Raw genomic sequence first — 11,965 nt, forward strand, 5'->3', positions numbered from 1 at the left:
TGGACATTAGAGATGAGACATTGTAGAGACTCTGTATTCTGTTATCTTCCACTGAAGTATGTTGACATTTGTTCTAGCCGGCAGTTAAATTACTAGGTAGTCAACTTAAATTGTGGAGGCTTGGCTTATTTAGGACTGTGGGAAACCCAAAGTGTTTACCAAACCTCTCTTATTTGATAGAATTCAAACTCTAAACTCTTTCTCTTCTATGGCTGGTTGCAGTTGAAAACTCTGCTCAGTTCTTCAGTCTTTCCACTTTTGCTCCTTGGAGTCTCCCCTACGTATGTGCAGTTCAGGGGTGGAGCTAGGATTTTAAGCTAGGATTTTAAAAATTTTATATACAGATTTGGGAGCTTCTTTTTGCTGTGGCTACCTCCTTATGGGATTTCCTCTCTCAGTTTTCAGATTCCCTGGCAACGCTAAATACCACATCTCAAACCAATAAGACTTTCTGTTGAATTCTAGTTACCCTGAGCCACACAGACTAGGACTAATCTTAGGGGAAAATTATATAATGTGAATCTCATAAAATATATTTCCCTTTTCCCCATTATTTAAATTCTTTCCAGCTTTTGTTTGCTTTTGGCCACTTCCCGTGCTTTCAAATTATATATGTAATTATAATTATAATTTATAATTATAATCTCTGGACGGGTTAGGCTGACACCAGATATCCCACCATAATGAGAAATGGAGCCACTCCTTGTCTTCTTTTTATAAAAGAAAAGTTTATAAAATTAATGCTTAATCATTGAAGAAAAGTTGAAGAATACTGAAAAACATAAAGAACAAAATTAAGTAATTGCAACTATCTGGATTTAGTCACTGGTAGCATCCTCCTAGTTTTTATGTTAGCCGTGTGTGTGTGTGTGTGTGTGTGTGTGTGTGTGTGCCTGTCTGCCTGTTTATCTATCTACCTACTTACCCACCTACCTATCATCTATTATATCCTTTTCCTTTATGTTGTGGCACCACTGCTTTTTTGATTTTTTTCCCCCTCCTTTCTCTAGCCATTTTCTTCATGGGTTCTTTTTTTCTCCATCCATTCTTATGACACTGTTTGTATATTATTAGCAGGGACTACCTGTAAAGTATCTCAGTATCTTCAGTCCTTGGCAAACTATAAATATTCAACAAATATGTGCAGAATAATTAAACTTTCCTATGCAAGATATAGATTTTCTTTAACCTATAACTATGCATTTTGTGGTAATTACTACAGCTATTTGTAAATGTTCTCTTAGCATATGGTAGGGCTGTACTTTCTCACTGTGTTGAATTCAGGTGGGACCATGTGACTTGCTTTGGGCAATAAAATGTGAGAAGAATAAATGTGTCACATATTGGTGGACACTTTTAGGACAAATAAACACCACCAGTTTCTTTTCTTCTGTGGAGATGATCGTCAATGATCCATTTAGAGGCTCTTCTGTTAAGCTGGATCCTGGATTAAGGATGATGGTAATATGAAGGAGAGCTCCCATGTAACCCATGACAAACATGGAGATGGAACACAAGCATGAAGTAAATCTTTGTTATTTTACACTGGGTGAGACATTATAGAGACTCTGGATTCTGCTATCTTCCCCTGAAGGATGTTGATAGCTGTTCTAGCCATCAGTTAAGTTACTAGGTAATGGACTTAAATTGCGGGATTGGTTTTACACTTATTTGAGTCTGTGGAAGACACAAAGTATTTACCAAGCGTCATAGGTAAACTATGCCTGAGGGCCGGCTATGTTTATAAACAAAGTTTTATTGGAACACAGTTGTGTCATGGCTATTTTCACACTACAAAGGCAGAGTTGAGTAGTTATACAGAGATTTTATGGCCTGCAAGCCTAAAATATTTAGTATCTGTCACTTTAAGAAAAATTTGCTAATTTTTCTTTTAAGCTGCTGAAACTTGGGACTTGTCACTGCAGCATAATCTAGGCAAGCCTAACTGATACACATTCTAAATATCCAAATGAGTATCAGGAATGGGCTGGAGGGAGTTGAAGCCACAGAAAAGCCAGATGCAGTGACCCTAGAAGACCAGAGTAGCTAATTTGTGTTTCTTAACTTTTTAAAGTCATCATGTTCCTTTCACACATATAAATTAAAAAAAAAAAATCACACCATTCTTAGTGTTTAAAATGTAAATCATTTGTTCTTTACCAAGAACAAATTGACATTATGGTAATTTCTGAAGGAAGTTTTATTTTGATCTTGAGAGAGACAATTTTCTTGTTCTGTTTGTTTTTACTATTGTTTTGTTTTATTTTGAGGTATATCTCCTTGCAGTGGAGAACAGAACAGAGTGAATCACTTTCAGTGTTGGCTTGTTTTCTGCTTTGTAATCTGTGGCAGCCTTCCTGCCAGAGTCTGACAACCACTCTCTAGACCCTGTGAAGGATCATAGCTCTATAGAACTTACAGCATCGTTACAGATGGGAAAAACCTGAGGATAGAGGTCGATGGGACCAAGGCTCCAAAAGAAATGTATTTATTTTCACAGTCCAAAGGGGAGGCTGCAGGCCACTCCATCGCTGAAACAGGAGGATGAAAGGACTAACAAACAGCCCGAACGATGTAACGTGGGGGTGAGGATTTTGAGAAGGGAAGGATCTCCAGACTAAAAGGTAGGAATGACAGGGAGTACCTGGCAGGGTTTGATCACAAGCCCTTCCTGAGCCAAGATACCCAGACAAGGAAAGACTGTTCTTCCGAGAAACCTCAGTGATTACTGCTATCTGTATCTGCCAGGGATGCAAATGGCTTCCAGTACCCTTTGGGACTCAGCCCAGGTCCTTTGCCCACTTTATTTCTGCCAAGTCTCCTCCTCTATTTCTAGCCATGGCCTACCCTGCTTCCTAGGGTTCCTTAGATTGATACTCTCATCCCATCATATCCCCACCACGTGAAAAAAGTACAAGGGCTATTGCCATTTCACTGGAATGCAAAGACCTCAGGACTGTGATGCCCCAACTCCAGGTTCTAGCTACGCCTTGACCAGTACCTAACTGTGCCATCTTGGGTTACTTATTCCCTTGGCCTCATTAACTTCACCTGTAAAATTAGGAGTTGGACGATATCTGTAAAGTCCCTTTATCTCTCAAAGTGCTTCTGTAAATCACTAACAGGGACTTATAGACTACCAAAAACAAACAAATAAAGGAAAGTTACAGGTTTTTAGGAAACCGCGAATATCTTCATAAATTTCATCTGAGTGTGAGGAAATGAAAATGAGACCAATCCTTTCTCCAATTCCTTTTGTTGACAGGGAGAAAGCTCCTGTGATACAGAAACTGTCATTTGTATGCCAAAAGGTAGGACTCACAGACCAACAAGTGAGTTTCATGTTGCTTCCAGCTTTAGGGAGTCTGAGCGCCAATTTGGGACTTAGGTAACGATTTGTCCAAGATACTTTCATAATTAATGATAACATGAGAACACTTCTGGAAATGAGAATGAGACTGAAAATTTTGGAACATTTAGCCGCTAAATAGTCTATTCCTTAAAAAGTAAAAAGAAGAAATCTTATTTTATTCCAGGCCAGTGAAGCTCACCCAGCATCCCCCTCCCTGGAAACCCTGGCCCCTTGATCCCACCTGCCCACAGAGACTGTCACCCTGTAGAGAGCCAGATAACAGAGAGGTTCAAGTGCAATCTCCAGAGTCAGCCAGTTTGAGTTTGAGTCTCCACCCACCACTTACCAGCAGTGGCTACCGGTAAATACCTAACCCTTTCTAAGCCTTAGTCTTCTCGCCTATACAATGGGTACCTGTGTTACAGGGATGTTAGATTTAAATGACAGAAAGCAAGTCATGGCTCCAGAACAGAGTCTAGGGAATAGTGAGTGCTCAACAGACACCAGCAGTTGCCATTGTACTGAATCTGGGTAGATTAGACAAATCTCAAGGCAGGAGACCCCCGCACCCCTTGGCCCCCAACCCCGGTGTGCCACCTACTCTTCTCCCCAGAGCCCCCTTTTATAGGATCCGCCATTCCTTGATACCCTACAGCTCAGTGTGCCTTTGGACTTGTGTCCTGAGCAGCAGGCAGAGTGGAAGTGCTGCTTATGGAACCCGAAGAAACTAGTGGCAACCAGGGGCCCCGGGGCCTTCTGATCTAGAAATTCTCCCTTTTTATCCTTGGTTAGTAGGCAGGGGGCAAAGTGAAAACACCAGATCCAGTAGGAGCCTTCCTTCTGGGGCAAGAGAATGGAGAAAGTTCAAAGCCCAGCTCTGCCTTGACTTAGGTTAGCGCTTGGTACTTGGCGGGGCCCAAGAAGCATTTGCTTCCCCTGCTATTGGTGGTGGCTCCAGAAGCCATGCAAGAAGGTGCCAAGTCCCCAGTAACAACGCTCATCTCCCCACCCCCATTTTCGTCTCCTTCCCCTGAAGAAAGTTCTCGGCTGCCTCGGTCCTTATTAGAGTTTACCTGACCCAGCACCCCAGCCACTCCTGAACTACCTGGGAAGAGAGCGGCCAAAGCCAGCTTGGGGCCCCTTCCAGGTGCAGAGGCGGTAACGCGGCCCGCCTGCGAGCAGGCGGCGGCTGCGGACTGGCAGGCCCGCGAGCAGCCCTACCGGCCCGAACCTGCTGGCGCTGCCGGCAGACATGAAGGGCGCCGGGCCTGGAGCGTGGGGTTCGCGGCGCCGAGCTGCGGCGGCGGTAGAGGGACCAAAGCCTCGCCGATCCGCACGTTTCTGGTGCATTAAGGATAGGAAAAAATTCCTCTGGTAAGGACAGTGATCGCTTTCCTCTTCTGAAGGAGCCGCAGTCCTCCTACTCCGCCGTTCCGGAGAGGTCGCCTGGCGCGCGTCTGGGGGTGGCAGGGGCGACCCGCCCCGACGGCGCTGCCCTGCGCTTGGCCTCAATTGCTCAAAACTCTCCAAATGACAGAATGGGTTTAAATGGAGATAAATAATGACGGCGGCGTGACAGCTGTGATTGCAGGGATGCAAATTCGCGCGCAAACGCTAGTACCGGGAGCCCGCAGCTGCCAGCGCGCAACCGCTTCTCCGAGCTCCGAGGAGCGTTGAGGTTTCGGTCCCCAGACGCTAAGGAAGTCCTGGGGCTGGACAAAGGGGCGAATGTTTGCCCCTGACAGGGTCGGAAGCCCGCAGGCCTCAGCAGGCGGGGGTAGGGGGCGGGGACGATGGAGGGCGTCAGCTGGACCCCCTGGCAGGGCTGTGCGCTCCGCGGGGCTCGCTGCCCTTCTCCCTAGGGTGGCCTGAGGAGGCTTGGCGTTGGAAAAGGGGAGGGGGTGCTGAGGGAGATTATGGGGAGGGTCTCAAGACGTTCCCACAGCCGACCTCCAGAAACGCAGGCAACTGAGACAAAAATAGGACGATAAAGAAAAAATTGAGAAAGACGCAAACAGAAAAAAGAAGGTGGAAAAAGAGGGGGCAGAATTAATGGGAACAGTCAATGGCTAAGTCAGTGCCAGGATAAGTTCTCAAAGAGAAAGAGGTAGGATGTAAAACAGTGGTTCTCAAAGTGCATCCCTGGAACAGCAGCGTGGGCGTCACCTGGGCGCTCGTTAGAAACGCAGACCTACCGAATCAAAAGCTCAGGGAGTGGGGCCCGGCAATCTGTGTTTCCGCAAGTCCTCCAGGTGGTTCTCATGCTGGCCCCAGTTCAGGAACCACTGGTGCAAAGGAAGGCTGCGAAACTGGGTCCCTTGGTTTTCCCATCAATAAAAGGAAGGGTTGGACTAGATCCCAGGACACTGGTGGATGGAGTCAGGCAGGTCACACAGTGAATTGGGCCAGGTAGGTAATGTCACACCCCAGAGGGCCTGTTACCTGGACTGAAGTTGGGACAGATGTTGCCATATTATCTGGTTTTGCAAGAGAAGCTGGGAACCTAATTTTTTAAATGTGAAATCTCTTGGTTTTTAAAACTTGGCAACTAATTAAACATTTTAAAACATTGTTCGGGTCTTCACTACAGGCCAAGCAAACACTCTGCAGACTGAATTTACCCTGTGGATCTCATTTATAGTCTTTAAACTCCAGGATCTCATCTTTTTTCTGAAATAGAAATAGACTGATATAAAAATGTGGCTGCTGTTCCGAAATAGAACAGTAGGGCTTCCTGAACTTCTCAGAAATATTATTAGGAGAGAAAGTTTTTGTCATAGCCAGACAAAAGTAGTATTATCTGTCAACTCCCTCCTTGCTCCTTCTATCAAGTTCTTAATCAGGGAGCCCCATTGTTCTGATTATAATTTAGACCTAAAAATTGCTGATTCTCAAAACGGTAGGCAACTTCCTCAAAGTCATCTGCCAGAGCCAGCCAATGTATTGTCATCTCCCCAACTACAACTTTCTTATCAAGGCCCACTCTAAAAGAAACACATGATATTTATCACCTGTTTTTCTTACACACCAGGCATTATTACACATGCTTTACATGTCTTAATGCTTTTAAACCTACAACTCTTTGATATAAATATGGTATTGTCTCTCATTTTACAGATGAAGAAACAGAGGCCCATAGGGGTTAAGTGATTTGTCCAAGGTCACTCAGCTTGTATGCAGTAAGTGGCAGAGCTGGGTTTTGAACCCAGGCAGCTAGACTGAGCCTATCGCATTTTACTGCCTCCCCTGCTCTCAATATTAAGCCTCATCCTGTCCCACCCAGATGGAGTCCCTAGGGATGTGTCAGCTCAGAAAGACATAAAGGGACTGTGCTGACGGAGTAGAGCAGGTCCAGCGCTTGAGGAGCTGTGACCTAACCAGGTCAGCCCCTCTGCAACATACCGGAAAATGTAGCCAGTCCAGCTTAAGGTGTCACGGAGTTTGAAAGCTTTAACAAAGGAGGTGTCATCCAGAGAAGATGAAAGAGCAGAGCTGTTTATTTGAGGATTAGAGCCTTAAGAAATGTCTATAACACTGCAGGCTGCATTTCTGCGTCTTCCTTGTTCTTGACAGTATTCTCAGGGCTTTGGAGGTAAGAATGCCCCGTAACCTAGTTTAATGTTACAAGGCTCTCTAGGCAGAGGAGCGGTCTTCCTACCACACAGCACTTCTTCTTAAGGGCTCCAGATGGAAGTATCACCAAAAAAGAAGTCAGGGGACCTGGGTGCTAGCCCCAGCCTTAGAAATAATTGAGCATGAGACCCAGAAAAGTAATCTTACCTTTCTGGGTTCTAGACGCATCTGTTCCTATTTTATCCAATATAGTAACTGCTTGCAACATGTAGTTAAATTAAAACTCAGTAGCCATAGTTGACAAGTGACTGTCATATTTGATGGTGCAGAGGTAGGGCATCTCTATTATTGCAGAAAGTTCTATTGTGTAGTGCCGCTCATGATTAAATTAGATAATCCTAAAGCCCTTTGACCATTTCAATTCTACATTTGGTTTATTTCTGATACATTAGCAGTCACTACTTGTATCTGTGAGACATTCTCTGGGGATGGCTAATCTCTGCCTGTGAGGTGGGGTACAGTGAGCTAGTCACACTCTTAGCCAGTAAATTCATCCTGTGGCCAAGAACAGCTACTAGAGAGACATCTATCCAGAATTAGTGATGCAGCTTTCGACTGTGAATATTCCCACCCTGTGAATACTACTGACCCATAAAGGAAGTGAACACTGAATCTCTGCTTCCATTTCTTAATTGGTGAAACATAGTTATATCTATGTGGCTGGACTGTTTTGATGGTTTAATTAAATTAGATATGACAAATTAAAATGCTTTAGTAAAGTGCCTGACTCCTGGACATGCTATAAAGAGGGTCACCTAACTGCCCAATCAATTCACCATTTAAAGAAACAATCAGTCCTACTAACCATTTGGTTTGAAATTCCACAGAGCAATCACTGGAGGTTAATTTTATTACCAAATTACTCACGTGATTGGGTCTCGTGGCACTGCACTGCGGCAAAGTATGGCAAAAGAAGGAGAGAGGGAAAGAGAAACAAGAGCAGAGAAAAGGTAGAAAAGGGGAGAAGCAATAAGGGGAGAGGGACTGTATCAGACATAATAAGAGCCAGGTGGGAGAAATACTTTATGTTGACTTTTAGCAAGCCATCTATAGCCCAGACAAAGGAAAGCAATGCAGTAATAGATGATTATTAGATAGTATCTGCTTAATCAGTCCCAAACGGAACTCAATTGCTAGAGAATTAGAAATCCTTAATTATTGGTGTGGAATTTCAAAAGAAATGCCTAGGAAATATGCAAATGCAGGGTGCCCAGGTGGGACCTGGGAGTGCCAGGCTGCTGCCATTCATTCACCTGGGAGAGGCCTGAGCCCATGTGTTCACAAAGCAGCTGGGACAATTACAGGTCTGTGGAGAACAGCTGGAGATCAGGGAGAAACAAGGGGAAGCTAAGCTGCGCCTGAAGCTATATTCGAATAGTTGTGTCTTATCTGTGGCTTTTTAACTTAAGAAAAAAAGAAAAGAAAGCACAGCCAGGATACGGGCTGAATGAATGAATGAGGTTGTGATGCTATCGTTTAACTCATATTCTCTCTCTTTCTCTCTCTTCCTCTCTCTCCCTCGTGTTGGCTCCATTCCACAAAACAGAAAATTAGATTTATGTCTAAAAGGGGAAATACTGATTATAATAAAATAACACTTGGTCTTACATTATTTTAAGTACTTAAATAATTAATAGAATCCCCCATAACTACCCTATAATGTAACTATTATTATTCCCGTTTCCAGTTGAAGAGACTGAGGCATACAAGGCAAGTAACTTGCTCAAGATCACATGACTGCGTGATAAAGCTGGGAAACACCCTGAGAAGTCTGTTTCTGAGTTTATGATTCTAACCACTAGGCTCATGGCCTCTCTGTTCAGTGCCTGAACAGCTGCCTCAGACACCAGCGCAGTGACGCATTGGAAGGTACCTGTGATGAAGGCATTTTGGAGTAAGGGAGCCCTTGGCATTTTCCTAGAGCATGCCGCACAGGGGAGGTGCCTGTAAGGCGGTTGTGGTACTGGTCGCTGTCACCTGATGGTGGTGTCGGTGTCAGGCCACTCTCTCCATCCCAGGCTGCCCAGGCTTCTCCCTGGGGTGACTTCTCAACTCCTTCAAGGGAACGGTACCCCACATATAACTTCTCAAAAGAGTCGTAAAATGATAATGTGTGTTCGTTTGGGATGATATCTACCTAGTGAGCAGCATTGCTTCCCCTCAAGCCCCCAAAATAATTCCGGGAAGACTCCGCTCTAGAGCCAAGAGGTCCCATAGGTGGTTCAGATGTGTCAGAGATTTCTTTGTGGTCACATCCAAGCTATGCCAAGTGCATGACCCAATAAAGTTTACATGTTAAGGACCTATTACCAGAAAAAGGCACTTTCCCACTGATAACCAACCCCAGGGGAGCAGTGAGACCTGAGAGGCCATGCAGGGGCCTCCTTGGGGCCTTCTTCCTGCCTTGCAGAAGCTTTCCCACCCTGAGTTAGACTCATGCTATGAGTCTGATTTTCCATGTGTGTGTGGTTCACATGTGCACACGAACATGCGTATGTATGTGTGTATTTGGCTCTGACAGGCAGTCTTGTGGAAAGTGACTTGGACTATGAGTCAGGACATCTGACTCTGTCCCCATTAGCTGTGTGACTTTGGGTTGGTCAGCCTCTCTCGCTGTGCTAACTTATAAGACATAGGAGTTAGAAGAGATGTTCTAATCTTGGATTTAGGAGCTCTTGGAGGTGATACAGGGACACCTCTTTAGCCACCCCGGATGAACAGCTCCTCCCAGACCCCAAGTCCAAGTTCGCCCTTTCTTCCCTAGTTGCCATCCTGACACAGCCACCCATGAGAACTGCCTCTGCCTCCTTGTTGATATTTCAACACTTTCTCCCCCTTTCTTCACACCCCCACCCTCTGTGGGGACCAAAGCCACAAGCAGATAAGCATGTCCAAATCATGGTTCTCACAGCACCTCAAAGCAGGCGTTCTCAAAGGTGAGCCCCATCCTGACCCAGACTTCCAGCCCAGCTCGCTTATCTGCAGACAGTTTTATCCCTCTAGGCCCAGCATGAGAATCAATTTCAACACAGCCAAGCAGATCCCAATCTTTTCGAGCCCGCCTCATTGCAGTCACTGCCTGCAGCACCTTGCTCACCCCTCCAGAGACTTGGCTCATTGTCTCCAGGGACAGAGGTACTGTGCACCCTCGGAGTTTCTCTGGTCCCAAGCAGAAGTGGTGACAGCAGCATGGGGTGGGGGGAATTTCGCAAGTCTGCTCTGGAGGGCCAGTGAGAACATCTATTTGTTATTTCGCTGCTGATTAATTGGGCTGGCAGAGCCTCACCTTTGGTGAGAAAGACTTGGGAGCTTGCTGATACCGCCGTTCTTGAAACCTGAACGATGGTAGCAGCGGCAGTGGTGACAGCAGCAGTCGCAGCGGCAGAGTGTGAGGGCTTTGAGTCTCTCTTTTTTTAAAAACTCTGACAGCACTTGGTCTTCCTAGGTGGTCTCCCTCTCCCATCCAAGTACTAACCAGGCCTGACCCTGCTTGACTTCCGAGATCAGACGAGATCGGGCATGTGCAGGGTGGCATGGCTGTAGACGGGTTTGTCTTAAGAGAGGACTTCATATCACGTATAAGTGCAAACCCTAAGCACTCAGGTCCTCCTTGGGGAACACGCTACCTGTGGTCTTCAGAGAGGAATGTCACTATTTATGGGACATTAGAGAGGCTGTGCTCAGTAAGCTCTGTGGATTTTCCTGGCCCAAAGACTATATCAAGTTATTTCCTCTTTAAAATAGGGAAAAAGTAGAAGTTAGTCCACATATAAGCCACTGTTTAATAGAGTGTGCACTTTGCTAACAGGTGACTTTCACTGACAGCCCGAGTTCAGTTAATTATAGGCTTTAATTGAAATCGAAATAAACTGGGGAGTAGCAAGTATAACACTCGGGGCTCCCTGGACAGTTAACACCTTGATCCTCTCTGAGGATTTATACTCATTTCTTTCTATACCTCGCTCAAAGCTGTTGCCTCTTCCTTCTCTCCAAGTGGTTACCTAGACCTCCTTCAAATCCTAGTCTAGCTTCCAAGTCCCCAGTCAAACCTTCCCTGCCTACTGGGTCACACCTCTTCTGAGTGTCTGCTGCACAGGGCCACCCACATTATTTGGTCCTTGATCATGCAATGTTGTCTATTGTTTACTCACTCCTTCTGATCTGTGAGTGTTATCTCCATGAAGAATCTCGAGGACTAGGAAGACTATCTTTATTTCTCTTGGAGCCTATCTTCCATTATTTTCTGGCACAGTGCCGATCATGGAGTTAGGGCTTAGAAAATGCTTGCTTGATTGAGAAAGAATTGTCAATAGACAAAAGAAGCCAGAGATCAGGCACAACTGTTCTAATCCTATGCAAGAGATGACTGCTTACCTACTGTTGTCCAAGCTCCCCTGTATTCTCTTAGCTCCCTCTCGGGGGTCATGTGCCTAGGTCTGATCAATGGATGGTGAGTAGCAATGCCAGTGTCACTGCCCATTCGGGAGAGGTCATTGTGAGTTTTCCATACTCTTCCCTATCCTCTACCACTTACTCTGTTGACAAGGTGGCATTATAAGACGGTGGCATCTCCATCAGCCTGGGTCTCCGAGTGACCATATGAAGCAGAGGCCCCAATGTGAAAGTCATATGGCATAACCGGAAATAAACTTTGTATAAATCCCCTAACACATGGAAGTTTTTTTTGTTCCTGCAGCAGAGCCTAACCTGACTAAACAGACTCCTACTCTACTCTAATACTTTTCAGAAATAAGGCTGATTTTCACATTGGAATGGGAAACAGAGAAGATGAAAAGATATAATTTCAGTCCAAGATAAGCCAAAATGGGGCATCTTGCCCATTGTTTCTTAAAATGTGGTCCAGGGATATATATGCATTAAACTCATCTGAGATGCTGGTTACAAATGCAGATCCCTGGACCCCACTCTCGACCTACAGTCAGAACCTCTAGTGGAAGCACCTGAGCATCTGCATTCCTA

The 11,965-nt window shown here is 45.3% G+C and overlaps 1 pseudogene; it reads right to left on the reverse strand.

The window, feature by feature from the left end:
- Positions 1-10,405: 10,405 nt before the first annotated feature.
- On the reverse strand, positions 10,406-10,529 carry LOC118605727 (annotated as a pseudogene).
- Between the last annotated feature and the right edge of the window lie 1,436 nt (positions 10,530-11,965).

The sequence above is a fragment of the Rousettus aegyptiacus genome, unplaced genomic scaffold (genome assembly GCF_014176215.1).
Source record: "Rousettus aegyptiacus isolate mRouAeg1 unplaced genomic scaffold, mRouAeg1.p scaffold_m13_p_7, whole genome shotgun sequence".
Lineage (NCBI taxonomy): Eukaryota > Metazoa > Chordata > Mammalia > Chiroptera > Pteropodidae > Rousettus > Rousettus aegyptiacus.